The following is a 17,744-nucleotide window of genomic DNA, read 5'->3' as shown; positions in this document are numbered from 1 at the left end:
CCTCCCCTCCCCCCTCCCACTCACCTCCTTCAGGTGCCAACTAATGATACAATCTTGATTGAACAATCTTACCATTTCTGCATAATATGAGGGACTTTCTAAAGTTTTATCTGTTCTAAGTATATTCATGTAGTGTACCCTTCTACTGCTGAGATTTGGTAACAGTGTACAATCAAGACTGTATCATAAATGGGCATCTTAAAAGGACCACTCCAGCGGAAAAAAGTAAGCAGGTAAAAACCTGATAGAACCGTTAGGTCTTAAACTGGTCCATCTCCTCATGGGGGATTTGGGTCTTCTTTGTTTTCAAAAGCATTTCCGGAACGTTTAGTTGCAAAGTCTAACAGACAAAATAGTGTGCAAGTGAGTAGGGAGGTAATGCTGGGAATACGCGGTTCGTTTTTTAGGTGATTAGATGGTTAGATAGATCATTTCCGACGTGTCCGATCTCCCTTTCGATTTCTTCGCGGCTCGATTTCTGATAGAAGTGAATGGAAAAAGTCAAGAAAGACGAGCGGAAGTTAAGAGAATCGTCTGCAGAATCAAGCAGCAAAAACGATCGAGAGGAGAATCGAGCGCCAGAAACGAACCGTGTATTCCCAGCATTACTATTTTGCCATTCAGGAAATGCTTTTGAAAAAAAAAAGAAAACCCTGAGAATCCCCCATGAGGAGTTGGACTAGTCCAAAGCCTGTCGGTCCTGTCAGATTTTAACTGCTTACTTTTTCTTCGCTGGAGTGTTCCTTCCCACTGACAGCAGTACAATTGTCAGGGAAGAGTTGATGAGCGATCAAATAAATGCAATCAAAAATTAAATGTCATAATACGTTATTTCATCACCTTCAACTAACCAAATTGGGCTTCCTATCTGTCACAACCTATTGTAAGAAAAAAAAAGTTTTTTCCTGATCGACTGAATTGTCGTCAAATGATCACCATAATCCTGGGAATACACCATGCGATTTTTTTGGCAGATGGACTGTTCAATAGATAATTTCAGACATGTCTGATTTTCAATCGTTTTTCTGATCGATTTCTCATAGAAGTGAATGGAAATCAATCAGAAAAATGATCGGACAGTAAATCTGCTGAAAAATCTCTGTCTATTCCCAGCATTAAAATTGTTCACAGTTGATTTGAGACATCAGTGAGGTTTATCTTCTGCCAATCGAACTGCGATTATCTGATCGCTCGGGCGATCCTTCGGTGTATGAAAATTGTACCATTAGTGGGCCCCTTATGTAATAACTATAAGCTTTCAATATCTGTTACTGTACAGGAGATAATCATGATATACATATACTGTATTATTACTATTTAGTATTTATATAGCGCTGACATCTTCCACAGCGCTGTACAGAGTACATTGTGTCACTTAAAGAGAGTCTGAAGCGAGAATAAATCTCGCTTCAGACCTCATAGATAGCAGGGGCATGTGTGCCCCTGCTAAACCGCCACTATCCCGCGGCTTAACGGGGGTCCCTTCACCCCCAAATCCCCTCCGTGCAGCCGGGAAGCGCTTCCACATTGGGGCAGGGCTAACCGCCGCAACCCTGCCCCACACGCGTCTGTCAGCGCGTATCTCCGCCTCTCCCCCGCCCCTCTCAGTCTTCCTTCACTGAGAGGGGCGGGGGAGGGGCGGCGATGCGCGTCTGATAGACTTGCTGAGAGGCAGGGCTGCAGCCGTTAGCCCTGCCTCCAGGAAGAAAAAATTTCACGACTAAGTCTACGACCAAGTTTTGCGGGGGTGGGTTTGGAGGTGAAGGGACCCCCGTTTAGCCGCGGGATAGCGGCGGTTTAGCAGAGGCACACTCGCTTCAGAGTCTCTTTAACTGTTCCTCTGAGAGGCTCACAATCTAATTCCTTCCCTAATCCCTAGTCTTATGTCTATGTATGTATCATGTAGTGTATGTATCGTAGTCTAGGGACAATTTATGGGGAAGCCAATTAACCTATCTGTATGTTTTTGGGATGTGGGAGGAAACCGGTGTGCTCGGAGGAAACCCACACAGACACGGGGAGAACATACAAACTCCATGTAAATAGTGCCCTGGCTGGGATATGAACCGGGGACCCAGCGCTGCAAGGCGAGAGCACTAACCACTGCGCCACAAATATATTCATCTATATAATCATTTCCATGCCTGTAATATCTGTATGGGGATCGCCATATCTGCTCATTATCTTTGCAGATCCTGCGTTTTTCTAGCATACATGGTAAGATAAATGCTTTACCGGGAAAAACCATTGGATGCAGGTGCACAAACGGCTTGATTGTTAGCGAACCATTGTATTTTCAAAAACAAAAGATTGTATTTAATAGATCCATGGAGTTAAAGAATCCACTTGAGATCGTACCGCGTTTCCCCTAAAGTAAGACATCCCCTGAGAATAAGCCCTAGCAGGAATTCCTAGCATGCTTGAAATATAAGACATCCCCTGAATGTAAGCCCTAGCAGCAGCCCTCAGGACACCAGCAAGTCACACTCAATACAAAGCCTGGATATAGGAGAGCAGCAGTATAATGGGCGTTTTACAGTCCTGTATATGTGTGTCAGGCAATTTGTGTTCTTGTTGGAGCCAGTCCTCCTGATCTGTCGCGATAAGCATCGGCAGCACTTCACCTCTTCCCAGGACACACAGCTTATCCTATCATAGCTCTGGGAAGCCTGACAGAGTTCTCTGCCTGCAAGAAATAGACTATTACCCACATGAGCAGCAGAATCAATTTCTTGTAAGTGAGAGCCAATATCTGCAAACCACAAGCTCTGTGCATGTTGCTTGTGTTTCAGCATGGCATGCAGTATATACATTTTGTATAGGAAAACTACCAGTGGATCCCCCAAAAAAAAGACATCCTCTGAAAATAAGCCCTAGCACATCTTTTGGAGCAAAAATTAATATAATTCAGTGTCTTATTTTCGGGGAAACACGGGTACCTATGAAAAAATTCCACCATGCCGATTAGTTGATTAGGTCAATAATGCGACCGTTCGGCATAGATTGGGCATTCCAGCTTATCTGTTGTCATACAGAATATAATCTGATCGACAATTTAATCGGTAATGGGCACCTTTATGTAGATCATTTCACCGTCTTGTGCCATACGGATCCTTGTGCTTAAAGGACTTACGAGGCCAACTATGTAAAAAAAAGTTAATTACTTGCCTCCCCGTTTCAGGCACGGAGGACGCCGTCCGCGCCCTCCGTGCCGCTCCGCCGGGTCCCCCCGCTCATTATCCCCCCGGGCCGGCTCCCGACCCCACGGCCCGGGTCGGGCTCTTCTTCCCCTCCAAAGATGGCCGCTTCCTCTGGCCGCGGCTGCGCAGTCCGCCTGGCCGCGAATGCGGCTGCGCAGCTCTAGGGCCAACCCCTCTGATCCACGCTACGTAGCGTGGATCAGAGGGGTTGGCCCTAGAGCTGCGCAGCCGCAATCGCAGCCAGGCGGACTGGGCAGCCGCGGCCAGAGGAAGCGGCCATTTTTGAAGGGGAAGGAGAGCCCGACCGGGGCCGTGGGGTCGGGAGCCGGCCCGGGGGGATAATGAGCGGGGGGACCCGGCGGAGCGGCACGGAGGGCGCGGACGGCGTCCTCCGTGCCTGAAACGGAGAGGCAAGTAATTAACTTTTTTTACACAGTTGGCCTCATAAGTCCTTTAAAGCCTGATACACACTTGCAATCATGATTGATCTATCACTGACCAATTTTACCACCTCTGTGTAGTATGAGGGTTAACAAATATTCAATACTATGAGTAGCCTGATACTACATGGAGATGGTAAAATAGGTCAGTGATTGGCCAATCCTAATTGAAAGTGTGTACCGGGCTTGACTTGTGCTCTGTTTCGGGCAGTTTATTGACCACTGGTGTGATTGGATTTGTTAAAAAATCTCCCTACCAGCAGGTCAGAGAGGAGCAGTGGGGATCTATGACTGCACAATGTTGCACTACATTGAGTGGTACACCACCAGCAGTTTTAGCTGATGCTCGATAGATTTAAAGGATACCCGAGGTGACATGTGACATGATGAGATAGTCATGGGTATGTACAGTGCCTAGCACACAACTAACTAGGCTGTGTTCCTTTTTTTTTCTTTCTCTGCTTGAAAGAGTTAACTATCAGGTATGTAAGTGGCTGACTCAGTCCTGACTCAGACAGGAAGTGACTACAGTGTGACCCTCACTGATAAGAAATTCCAACTATAAAACACTTTCCTAGCAGAAAATGTCTTCTGAGAGCAGGAAAGGGATAAAAAGGATCAATAATTCATAGATTTTAGCTCTGGCATACTTCAATGAATGTGTCATTAAGCAAAACAATACACAGTTAAAACTTAAAAAGTAGATTTAAACATAAAATAAAACTGTGGAATATCTTAAAAAGTCATTTTTAGGAGAAGGAAGATAGATACAATTGTTTATTTAATTCATTTGTTTTTGCCTCGGGTGAGTGTGCAACGTGGAGAGAATCAATCACCATCCGGTTGGTCAGATTGCCGTGTCTGGCAATTATTGACGCGTTTGTACTGCTAAGCTGTTGCCTTTTCTGATAGGTCAACTGATTTTACAGTCAAGATTTCTCATGAAGACACCTGATTGTAAATACATTTTGGCATAGATTTTATTTTTCATAGTTTTTTGTAAGGGGGCTTCTTTGGGTTCCTTTATAGGACAACGAAAAGGAATATGGAGGCTGACATATTTATTTCCTTTAAAGCAATACCAGTTGTCTGGCAGTCCTGCTGATCCTCTGCATCTAATACTTTTACCTATAGCCCCTGAACAAGCATGCAGCAGATCAGGCATTTCTGACATTGTCAGGGCTTGTTTCCACTGTTGCGACGCGATTCGCCGGCATTCCGACGCTTGTAAAAACGCATGCGGATGCGTTTCTGCATGCGTTTTTACCCGCGATTTCGCGTGCGATTTCGCATGGCAGGGTGCCATGCGAAATTAACCATGACACTGCCAGGGCAAAATAACATTGGAAAAGGTGCGAAATCGCACGCGAATCGCGGGTAAAAACGCATGTAAAAAACGCATGCGTTTTTACTATTAAATACATTAGCGGCGATTCGCACGGATTCCCGACGCAGGCGAAATCGTTGCCTCTTTTGTGCGTTTTTTCTCCGCAACAAAAAACGCACAACGCCACCGCAGGAGTGGAAACAGCCCCATCCACTCACATTACATGTGCGAATCCGCATGCGTTGGACGCATGCGGATTCGCGATAGTGGGAACGAGCCCTCAGACCTGACAAGATTAAATGCATGCTTGTTTCAGGTGTGTGATTCAGACACTACTGCAACCAAATAGATCAGCAGGGCTGCCAGGCAACTGGTATTGTTTAAAAGTAAATAAATATGGCAGCCCCCATTTACCTCTCACTTCAGTTGTCCTTTAAAGAGAGGCTGAGGTGGGCTCATAACATAGAAAAAAAGGGGGCTGAGCGAATCAAGTAGCCGCCAAAACCACTGCTCCTGTAAGCCGCACTAGCCCACTTTCACTTTCGTGACCTCTGGGGTCACGACACTGGAAGGAGGGAGAGATTCTCTCCGAGTGTGCAGGGAGGTGGGGGAGTGGCAGGGGGTGTGGCCAGGGAGAAACCCTGCAGGAACGACCCTGGCGGGCGTTTTGAACAGGGAATCCCTCTCCCCTGTGTTTACCTCAGAGATGGCGACAAATAATGTCACTAATCTCGAGGGAGGGGGATTATAGCACGGGTGTGTGTGTGTGGGGGGGGGGGGGGGCAGGGAGCGGCAGTGGGGTGGCAGAGAGGCATGTCATGAGGCAGAGAACATGCCTCTGTGTCCCATCTGCCTCCCAAAGAAACCGCCTCAGATTGGATCCGAGATGAACTTTTATTCATTGCATAATTGTGTTCCTTTCCTATACTGTTTATAGGGCATTCCTCAAGCCAAATACTTTTTTGTTTTTGTTATAATACTTTAATTCCCTATAAACTAAACAAGCCACGCCCACAGGTTTTCAGAGAGCCTTGGCATTTTCAGACAGTAGCAAGGGCTCATGGGAGCTCAGTATGGGCAGGAGGAGGGGGAGGTATTACTAGCCAGAGATTTCAGAGGCAGAGGGGAGGAGGGGGGATTAGGTTTTTTTGCTCAAGATACAGATAAGCCTGCCTCTGTGTAATGTTTACAAACAACATGGCTGCTGTCATTGTATCACAGGAAGAAATAATCATATTCTATTGAAGCTGTTTGCAGCTAGATTTTCTGTATAAACTATCTAAACTTTAGATAAGATATATGGACAAGTTACTTGTTATAGTTTTTCATCTCGGATTCGCTTTAAGGTTTCCTTTGCGCTTTCTGCATTGTGTCGCATTACCCTTTTCTACCGCAGTTCATTGCAATGACCATTAAAGGCAATGGAGCATGACACACTTCCTGCAGTGCGACGGAAGTGCTCCAGCTGGTGCAGATGCTACAGTGCATTATTGCGAACTGTGCGCGGTACCCGAAACAATAATAGTCAACGGTGACATGAATAGGGATGGTCAGAAATGCCTATTTCTGATTTTGCTGAAATTCTGATTTCTGCCAATGTCAATATCAAATTTTCAGTTTTCTCGATTTCTAAGGTGTATTTTATTTGTTTTTTTTTTTGTTTTGTTTTTTTTTGTTTTTTGCATCAGCAAATGCAAAAAATGACAAGAAAAAAAATTGGAAAAATGGAAAATCAGTCTTGTGATTGGTCTAAAATGACCGCGGTAATCTGATTCTTGTGGAAAAATTCTGCAATCTCTGATTGGGCCAATGCTCCTGAGTTCTGTGACTGGGTGAAAATTACCGAGTTGCGGTTAAACGGAACAGAATTGTGATTAGCGATTGGAAAAAATGCAGAACATTCTGCGGGATCCGAACGAGCATCCCTAAACGTGAACGTTTTGTATGTAACTTGTAAACGCAAGATCTGCGCATGCGTTTGTGTCGCGCATGCGCAGATCTTCAGATGATGCGTTTCCTGCCCAACAGCATACACGGCAGGTTGCCTCCAGTTTCCCTGTCAGCACAGTCTGCCGCATATAGTAAAGTGTGTGTAATGCTGCATTGCATTATGGTAGCCATTTTGCAACTTGCAAATCGCATCGCACCAAGTGTGCCTTACAAGACTGCAGTGGTTCTGGCTCACCGAAGGTTAACTGGGAACTCTGTAAATTCCGACTGTGATCTTCACTTGTTTCTTGGGTTGCAGCGTAAGGAGAATTTCTCAGATATTTTTACCTTGGCGTCGCTCCCCTGCGTAAGGTACACCCAGCACTTTTCTGATTGAAAACAGATCTATGTTATGCACCATGTTCTGTGGCACAAACGCCATTGCCTAACCTCAGCAGGGTTCAGCCAAACCGATGTTTGGGATAGTCCTGGATCCTTTCCAGCGTTCCAGCGCAATGATTGCTGCCCTGGCACGGTTCACACACCAATCAGGTCTAATTCACACTTTATGGGCTTGATTCAGTAATCCGTGATAACTCAAATATCACACCTTATCAAAGTTATCACACCTTATCATAGATATCACACCTTATCAAAGATATCACACCTTATCAAAGATATCACACCTTATCAAAGTTAACATGTCTTATCAGAGTAGCATAGCGAGCCCTACGAACTTATGCCTGCTAATTGGCAATGGCACTCGTCCTGCCCTGAGCCCCTGCGGGTTCGTAGCACTCGCTATGCTACTCTGATAAGGCATGTTAACTCTGATAAGGTGTGATATATTTGATAAGGTGTGATATTTGAGTTATCATGGTATAGTGACACAAGCCCCATATGTGCAAACTGGAATAAGGGTCACGCAGGATGAGAGGGGACACTCATACAGTCAACTGAGAGTTAGGATTTCAGTATATAAGGAAACTGTACAGTATATTGAAATATAAGGAAATTTATATAATTGGAAATGTCTGTATAAACTACACATATCAGGATGGAAAAATTATTAGAGCTGGTTCACACTCGGGTGCCTTTGAGAAGCATTTCAACCAGTGGCGATGCTACACTGGGGCACGCTGGAGCACTGCCCCTCCCCCCCCTCCCCCCCTCCTAGGAATCGCTGTGCAAAGCAGGTTGTTTCTGCTCAGCACTGAGTGCCGAAACTAGGCGCCCCATAGCAGTAATGTAATGCTGCATGGAGTGTGTAAGCGTAATTCAGGGCTCTGGTGGTTGCTGCACCGCGAAATTACATCTCTGTCCGAGTTGCGTCAACTTAGAGGGGGAAATAGTATTTAACGCCACTGATGATGATGTGTGCTGGGCAGTGGGCACTGTGCATTTGAGCTGAGGTGACTGAGCTGGACTGTGATATATATATATATACACACATCATCTTGCATGCACACAGAGTGGATGAGGCTCATACTAGTGTTGTCCGGATCATGAACGATTCGGATCTTTGATCCGAATCTCTTTTGTGAGTCGAATCATCCGAATCATCAAAATGTGTGATTCGGATCGCAAAGGGGGCAGGGCCAGGAGCGGCACGCCCCCCTCTCAGCGTGCAGCGGGGTCCTGACCTGTAAGCAGAGCAGTCATGTTACCGGAGGGGAGCCAGCCTTGCAGGGAGACAGGTAGATCAGAGGGGACATGGGTGCCACTGCCAGATATGTGTACAGCACACATACTGGCTGAAATGTGCTGCTCATTACAGGCTTTCTGTTCCGTAGTTGTGCACAGTGATCACATTGGAAACTTTTGGCTCAGCACAGCTCAGTAACTTTGTAGACAGCGTGCTGGGCTAGAAGGGCAGGCACTGTGATTGCTGTGCAATATGATCCTCCTGCACTCGGCACTAAACAGCTGCACTTCACTTCTGGGAATGCTTTTGGGAATGCTTTCTTTCACTGTGCGACGTTTGCATTCAAAGTATTCAGATGAACATATAGGTGAAATTTATGTAAAGCATATGATTGCAACATGTGGGGATTGTCTGCAAACAAACATTTCTGCTCTCTGCTTGTCCCTCCTCCCTTCTCTGTCCACTCCCTGCCCTCTCTCTGTCCACCGTCTCCTGTTCTCTGTTTGTCCACCCCCCTCCCCTTCTCTGTCCACCGCAGGGAAAGTCCTGTCCTGCTAGTCATTTCACCCCCGAATGCTTCCCTAGTAAAATGATCCGATTCGAATCATCCGAATCATTGAAAAGATCCGAACTTCCCATCTCTAGCACATACAGGGTGTCAGCGTGATCTAACTGATGTACAAACTCTTGCCTGACAGTACTGCCGCCCGCCCAGCTAATAGCGCGCTAGGCTAGGTGGAGGGAAACAGAGCGAGAGCCTGTGGGCGGAGTTTGCCGCCCACCTAGCTGATGAGGTATTAGGCTGGGCGGAGCAAAAGAGAGGCCGCCCGCCCTCCCAGCCAATGACGTGCTAGGCAAGGCGGAGGGTGATGACGTAGGCGGTGGAGGTGGCCACAAGGAAGGAGATAGTGAGAGCCGCTACAGGGCGGCAAGCGGGAGATAGACTGCCGGCCTGAAATGGTACACTGCTGCACAGCAGGAGGGGAAATCGTGAGAAATCGCCACGTTCACGATCACGGAATCGATTTCGGTCTAAAAACGATAAATCGTTCAGGCCTAGCCACTGGGGAGTTTTGCGCTATCAGGGGGAGCCGTCATTCACATACATCGCTATGCCCCCCCCCCCATAACCGTTTCCTGGCTCCACCTGTGTACACTGAACAGGATAGGGCCTGTAAAGTAAAGCTGGCCATACACTGGCCCGATTTGCGGCCGTTTCGACAGCAGAGTCGATCACTGGGATCGAATCTGCTGCCAATCGTTCGCGCTAAACGCACCCGCCGATCCGATTTCCTCCCGAAATCTGATCGGTCCGTCGATCGCGCCGTGCGGAAAAATACCGTCGATCGCCCACGGGTAGGGAGCGCGTCGCTAGCGACGGCCGATCCGATCAGGTATACATTACCTGACGCTGGCTCCCGGGCATCTTCTCCGCGTCTTCTCCGCTCTGTTCCTGCTTCCATCCCAGCGTACATTAACTTCCTGTGTGACTGCAGTGACCAGGAAGTTCAAATAGAGGGCGCTCTATTTGAACTTCCTGGTCACGGAGTGAAACAGTGTACGCTGGGATGCGGTGCGGGGTGCAGCGCGGAGAAGAGGACCCGGAGCCAGCTTTAGGTAATGTATAATGCTGTATTCCCAGCATAAGGGAAAATCAAATCTCTCTACCTCATTCTGATTGTATGTTCTAACATTGTCAGCAACAGGAATCTGCAGAAGGCTTACTAGCTGAAAGCTTACTGTTTTTCTTTTAACCATTTCAGCCCGCGGGGATTTTTCACCTTATGCATCAGAGCAATTTTCACCTCCCATTCATTCGCTAATAACTTTATCACTACTTATCACAACTTATTGATCTATATCTTGTTTTTTCCGCCACTAATTAGGCTTTCTTTGGGTGGTACATTTTGCTAAGAATTATTTTTTTATAAATGCATTTTAACAGGATTAATAAGAAAAAAATGGAAAAAAAATCATTATTTCTCAGTTTTCGGCCATTATAGCTTTAAAATAATCCAAGCTACCATAATTAAAACCTATGTATTTTATTTGTCCATTTGTCTCGGTTATTATACCATTTAAAGAGATTCCGTAACAAAAATTGCATCCTGTTTTTTATCATCCTACAAGTTCCAAAAGCTATTCTAATGTGTTCTGGCTTACTGCAGCACTTTCTGCTATCACAGTCTCTGTAATAAATCAATGTATCTTTCCCCTGTCAGACTTGTCGGCCTGTGTGTGGAAGGCTGCCAAGTTCTTCAGTGTTGTGGTTCTGCTATGAACTCCCCCTTCCAGGCCCCTCTATGCACATTGCCTGTGTATTATTTAGATTAGGGCAGCTTTCTCTCTTCTCTCTTATCTTTTACAAGCTGGATAAATCGTCCTCTGAGCTGGCTGGGCTTTCACATACTGAAGAATTACAGACAAGGGCAAAGCTGTTTGCAGGAAGAAAAGAGCAGCCTGAAACTTCAGTGCATGAGAACTGCAGGGGGAAAGAAACACACAAATGATCTCTTGAGATTCAAAAGGAAGGGTGTATACAGCCTGCTTGTGTATGGATGTATTTTCTATGTGTGGACATGCTGTACATCAACCTACTTCCTGTTTTAGTGGCCATTTTGTTTGTTTATAAACAAACTTTTTAAAACAGTTTTTAACCACTTTTAATGCGGCGGGGAGCGGCGAAATTGTGACAGAGGGTAAGAGGAGATGTCCCCTAACGCACTGGTATGTTTACTTTTGTGCGATTTTAACAATACTGATTCTCTTTAAATTTTGTCCCTATCACAATATATGGCGCCAATATTTTATTTGGAAATAAAGGTGCATTGTTTCCGTTTTGCGTCCATCACTATTTACAAGCTTATAATTTAAAAAATGTTCGTAGTATACCCCCTGCAAATGCATATTTAAAAAGTTCAGACCCTTATTTGTCTTTTTTTTTTTTTTTATTGTAATTTTTTTTTCCATTAGTTTTATTTGGGTAATATTTTGGTGTGGGAAATAGTTAATTTTTAATGTTATTATATGTGTAAATTGTAATGTAAAAAATATGTAGATGTAGTTTTACTATTTGGCCACAAGATGGCCACCTTCAGTTTTTTTCCCCTCCATGTGCTTCTCGCTAAGCGGAAACACAAGGGGGATGCGGAAATTTTGACGCGCAGAAAGACTGAAGCCTCTTGTAAGAGCGCTTCGGTTTTTCTGCGGGGGACACGGATTAGTGATCGGGAACCATGTTCCCGTGCACTGATCCCAGGGCTACCGGGGGACACCACGGGGGCGCGCCACCGCAGCAAAGCAGCCGCCCGGACACGAGCTTCACGTCCGGGCGGCAGAAATAGTTAAAGTGGCCAGTAAGTGGTATTCTCTGATTCAAAGCTTTCTGTAAAATGCAAGCTCTAGTCTCCAGCAATGCTTAGCAACTACGGTAAGGAATCGCACACATAGGCCTCAATTCACTAAGCTTTATCGAACACTTAAACAAACTTTAGATAATGTACCCCATGAGTAAAATCTTATTTTGAATTCATTAAGGTGTTATAGATTTATCTAATGTATTATCAATAAAATGTTCAATAAATCGATGACACCTTAGTGAATTAAAAATTAGAGGTAAATTACCAAACGTTTGATAAAGTGTTTTATAAAGCTTAGTGAATTGACGCCATAGTGTTTCTCTCCCTCCTGCTTCTTCCCCCTTCCCTTTGCTTGTTGTGTGAAATGATTTGTCTGTGATCTGTCCACACAGGAGCAGCTTGCTAGCAGGTAAGGATTAAAGCATGCCAGCCAGCTAGCCAGGTACTAACCCTAAGGCCTTGTTCACATGGAAAATTGAAAGCAAGCGTTTTGCGATTTTGTGCGGTTTTTTTCTTAAGCGCTCCACTGCTCGCTGCGTTTTTTTAAAAGCTCTTTTCTAAGCGCCTTTTCAGAGCGATTTTTTTTTTATTCACTCCCTGACGCAAGTCAGGAAGTGAACTCTTTGACCCAGAAAAGAATAAGTACAATGTATTTATTCACTCCCGGATGCAAATCAGAAAGTGAATAAGAACAATGTATTTATTCTTAAAAATGCGAATGCAATCGCTGCACAAAGCGATTTTGTGAGCGTTTTGCATTTTTCCTATAACTTCCATTGATGCAAAATCGCCTCAAAAGTGGTACAGGCACCGCTTTGCTGAGCGGATCGGAAACAAACCGCTCAGATGTGAACTCTCTCTCATAGGCAATCATTGCACAAGCGTTTTTACGGAGATTTTGAAAATCACCTGCGCTTGAAAAATGCCGAAAACGCCTAGATGTGAACGGCTCCTCTGAGGGACCAAAACTTGCACGGCCGGGTTCACACTGTACCAGATGAAAAGCTGATCCTGTAAGAACTGATCCTTTTTTCCATTTGAGCAGATCAGTTTGTTACATTGGGCGTCAGTCTTTCATCCGTTTTTTCCGTTGCGGTTTTCATGTGGCCACCCGCTTGGTACCTGTCACTTCCACATTCCTCTGCATGCTGGGGACACCTATGTATACAGATCCCAGAGCCCAATCCGAAGCATCAGCCTCCCAGTGGTTTGCAAAAGACCAATGGGAATCCTCCATGAGCACCAAGGAGGATTTTCATTGGTCTGCTACTCAGTGAACCAATGAGAATCTTCCCTGGGGAGGGAGGATACCCATTGGTCCATTGCAAATCAGTTGTAGCCTGATGATTCTGGGATCTGCATGGATGGGGCAGGTGAGTAAAAACTGCACCATCTATTTATCCTAGGCTAGGTGCGCAGAAATCATGAACTGCCTATACTTGCGTTCTACTCATCGCAACAAACCGGAAGCAAGCCCTCCCCCCCCCCCCCCCCCCCACAAGAGCTCTTGTCCAGTCCATAAAAAAGGGTCTCATACCGACCTCCTGTGCCCAGGAGGACAGTGGGGGTAACTGCCCCTACGCCTGGGGGCCTGCATATAGCCTGGCTGTCGTGCTGATCCTCTGCCTCTAATACTTTCAGTCATAGACCCTGAGGCTATATTCACAGTGGAACGTTGCGGTTCGATGCGATGTTAAAGTCGCAACGCAAACTTACAACGCAAAGTGCCCAAAAAGTCGCAACGAAACGTTACCAACGTGTACAGCAGATACAGTAGAGCATACAGGCAATGAAAAGTATCCTTCCAAGTCAGTACTGAGCATGTGCAAACAGTCTAATGCAGCTAATAACGTGTATAACGCACAGCATACAGCACTTTCACTTAACATGCAGCGTTAGACCCCAACGCAACGTGTGCACTGTGAACGGGGCATTGATTTTTCATTGCATTGCATTATTCTGCATTAAATGTTGTTTTAACGTGCAACTTTAACGTCCCACTGTGAACTTAGCCTCAACAAGCATGCAGATCAGGTGCTCTGACTGAGGTGTGACTGGATTATCTGTATGCTTGTTTCAGGTGTGTGTTTTAGACCCTGCTGATGCTAGAATAATAAGCAGGACGGCCAGGCAACTTGCATTGTTTAACCAGCCTGGCGGTCCATTACCGCCGGAGGCTGCCAATCAGGCCCTGCTGGGCCGATTTTTATCAAATAAAAAGGTGCACACGCAGCCGGCACTTTGCTAGCCGCGTGTGCTACCTGATCGCCGCCGCAGCGCGGCGATCCGCCGCATGCAGCGGCGAAAGAGGGTCCCCCCAGCCGCCCGAGCCCAGCGCAGCCGGACAAAACAGTTCCGGCCAGCGCTAAGGGCTGGATCGGAGGCGACTGACGTCAGGACGTCGGCTGACGTACATGACGTCACTCCGCTCGTCGCCATGGCGACGAGGAAAGCGAAACAGCTGGTCGCGGCCTTTCTTGTTACTTCTGATCGCCGGAGGCGATCAGAAGTACGCAACAGGAGCGCCCTCTAGTGGGCTTTCATGCAGCCAACTTTTAGTTGGCTGCATGCGATAGTTTTTTTTTTAATTAAAAAAAAACGTCCGGTCGCCAACCTGGCGATCTTAATAGAACGCCAAGCTGGTTAAAAGGAAATAAATATGTCAGTCTCCATATCCCTCTCAGGTTAGTCTTCCTTTAACCACTTGACCACTACAGGCTGTGTTCCCCTTATGGAGCAGAGCAATTCTCACCTGTCCGTGCTCCTCCCATTCATTCACCAATAACGTTATCATTACTTATCACACCAAAATGATCTATAGCTTTTTCACCACCAATTAGGTTTTCTTTGGGTGGTACTTTTTGCTAAAAATTATTTTACTCGAAATGTATTTTAACTGGAATAATGAGGAAAAAAAATGGGAAAAAATCATTATTTCTCAGTTTTCAGCTATTATATGCACTGTGGAACTCATATATTGTATTTGCTCATTTGTCCCAGTTATTACAACGTTTAAATTATGTCCCTAGTACAATGTATGGTGACAATATTTTATTTAGAAATAAAGGTGTCTTTTTTTCAGTTTTGCATTCGTTTAAACTGTTGCCGACCAAACCACGCCGATTGGCTTGAACACGGCGGCAGCCACAGGACCAATCCACACCAATTGTCGTGAAGTCCTGGGGCAAGTTTTGTAGGAGATCGCGGCTGATGTGCGCGCATCATCGCTCCGTCATCAGTCTCCCAGCGGTGATCGCCGCTAAGGACTGTTAGACGGCAAAACCGCCGTCTATTTACACCGTACAGCGATGCGATCTAAGGCAGCGCTGTACTGGGGAAAGGCGCGTGCGGGGCCGGCGCTACCATAGAGGCAAAGAAGGCAATTGCCCCAGAGCCTGTAGGGGCCCCCAGTGGCTACAAGAGGGAAACATTTTTTTCCAATCGGCCTTATAGTTTTTGAGAAAATCGATTTTAAAGTTTCAAAGGAAAAAAAATACACATTTAAAAACCCGCCGACTTTAACGGTTAATAGCAAATCCACCTTAAATGCTAGAAACCCCAAATTTGCAGGATATGTTAAGGAGATCATTGGGAATAAGAGGAAAAAACAATTTTTCAAAAAGACCTTAAAGTTTTTGAGAAAATCGATTTTAAAGTTTCGAAGGAAAAAAAGTATACTTTTAAATGCGGTAAATGTCACTTTAAGTTGCAAACCTAACGGTAGTGTAATTTTACATGCATCAAACGAAAGAGCAATACATTTCCTGACAGGGTTTCCAGGGGGTGGAAACCCCTCCGCAGCCGCAGCGCTTTGGCCAGGGATCGCTATACAGCCGCAATATGGCTATATGAAGATCCCTGGCATTTTTTCCTATTTCCCCCATTTTATTTTATTTTTTTTGGGGGGGGGGGGGGGGGGAGTGTGGGAATTATTTTTTTTAATTATGTGGGTTCCCCCACTCCTGGAACTTTTTAACCCCTTGCCCCCCATGCAGGCTAGGATAGCCAGAATGTGGAGCTCCGACTGATTGGGGCTTCACACCCTGACTATACCAGATACAAAAAGGTCCCTTAATGCCGATTTTTGTTCCGGGGTATCTGTTGGGGGGCCCCCAGGTTTATTTTGCCCTGGGGCCCCATTGTTGCTAAAACCGGCCCTGGCCGCGTGACATGGCTGTCCCCTCCGGAGGCTCAGGAAGTAGTGGTCTGCTGTCATAGGCTGATGTCTGTTACAGCCGATCACAGTGATTGACCGGGGGGGGGGGGGGGGGGGTAGGTGGGAAAAGACAAGACCCAGAACATTTATATTGCGCTTTTCTCCTGGCTGACTCAAAGCACCAGAGCTGCATCCGAAAGGACGCGCTCTATAGGCAGTAGCAGCATTAGGGAGTCTTGCCCAAGGTCTCCTACTGAATAAGTGCTGGCTTACTGAACAGGCAGAGCCAGGTTCAATCCCAGGTCGCCTGTGTCAGCATTATTTATTATAAAAAAATTGTAACGATCGGTGTAACACAGAGAGGATCTGATTACCGGTGATCTGCAGTATCACCGAGAATACAGATATATATACCCGATTATTGATGATCTGCAGTATCACCGATAATCAGATATATCACTAACCTCTGGACACCTGGGTGATACGAGTGTTTGGTGCAACAGAAATACTTTGAGGACTGCACCTGAGGAGCAGGTGCACAGCAGTAAGGAGTACTGCACAGTAACACGTACCTTCCACAAGCCTGAGACTCTCCCGAGGGAGGGGTCAGGCTAGGAGTAGGAAGGACAGAGTGTGAGTGACACCAAGGAAGGGTGTCACCCACAGGTCTGTGAGCTATCTCTTGACTGAGGAGATAGCTCTCGAGGTCGAACAAGCCGGGTCGGCAACAGACAGACAGATCAGGGACAGAAACAGGAGACAGATGCGAAATCCTAAGACAAGCAGAGTTCAGTAACAGAGTATCATATATAGCGAGGTACCTAATCAGAGATCAGAAGAGTAGTCAGGAAAGCAGAAGGTCATAACAAATAATCAACAATGCCTAGTCTGAGGTGTGAGCTCCGTGATCATCAACACCCTGGAACTGGTCTGAATAATAACAGGCTGGTAAGCTAAATCCTAGTCTTGGGTGTGAGATCCGTAGTCAACACCCTGGAACTAGTCTGAATGATAACACAGGAATATACAATTTTCCCTAGACTGAGGTGTGAGGTCCTTGATCATCTACACCCAGGAACTGGTCTAGATTATAACACAGATATATCACAGATACTGACAAGGGCCTCGATTTATAAAGCATTACCTCATGCGGTAATGCTGAAAACAGCACACTTTACCGACCACTTAGTAAAATGTCAATTCATAAAGGCTGTTACCGCATGAAAAGCTGACATTACCGACCAGGGAGATAAATTACCGACTTGGCTGTAGTTACCGACAACACGTCAGTAAATTGTCAGCAAATGTCAATTCATAAAGCCTGCAACAAGCGGTAAGCCTGGCGGTAGTTACCGACACCTCTAGTGAGGCGATAACAAGTTACCGACAGCTCTGACAGCTCTGATGAATGCCAAAGTGCAGAGATCCGAAGTCTGTTTGATTCATCTGTGGAGAGAGCCAGAGTGCCCTCTGTGTAAATAATTTCAGCAGGCAGGGAAAGACTGTGTGACTCATCTGTCTGAGTCATCAGTGGAGAGAGCCAGCTGTGTGAGTCATTTCAGCAGGCAGGGAAAGACTGTGTGACTCATCTGTCTGAGTCATCAGTGGAGAGAGCCAGAGAGAGCCATCTGTGTGATTCATTTCTGCAGGGCAAAGAGGGAATCGGGACACTGCTCTACTCTACCGCT

At 46.0% G+C, this 17,744-nt stretch overlaps 1 protein-coding gene across 2 annotated transcripts in view; it reads left to right on the top strand.

Annotated features, from left to right (window-relative positions):
- The window catches only part of ITGA10 (integrin subunit alpha 10), a 174,722-nt gene that overhangs the window by 119 nt on the left and 156,859 nt on the right, over positions 1–17,744 (top strand). The gene's annotated exons all lie outside the window — the stretch shown is intronic.

The sequence above is a fragment of the Hyperolius riggenbachi genome, chromosome 9 (genome assembly GCF_040937935.1).
Source record: "Hyperolius riggenbachi isolate aHypRig1 chromosome 9, aHypRig1.pri, whole genome shotgun sequence".
In the NCBI taxonomy this organism is placed as follows: Eukaryota; Metazoa; Chordata; class Amphibia; order Anura; family Hyperoliidae; genus Hyperolius; species Hyperolius riggenbachi.
This window is presented reverse-complemented; position numbering and strand designations above follow the sequence as displayed.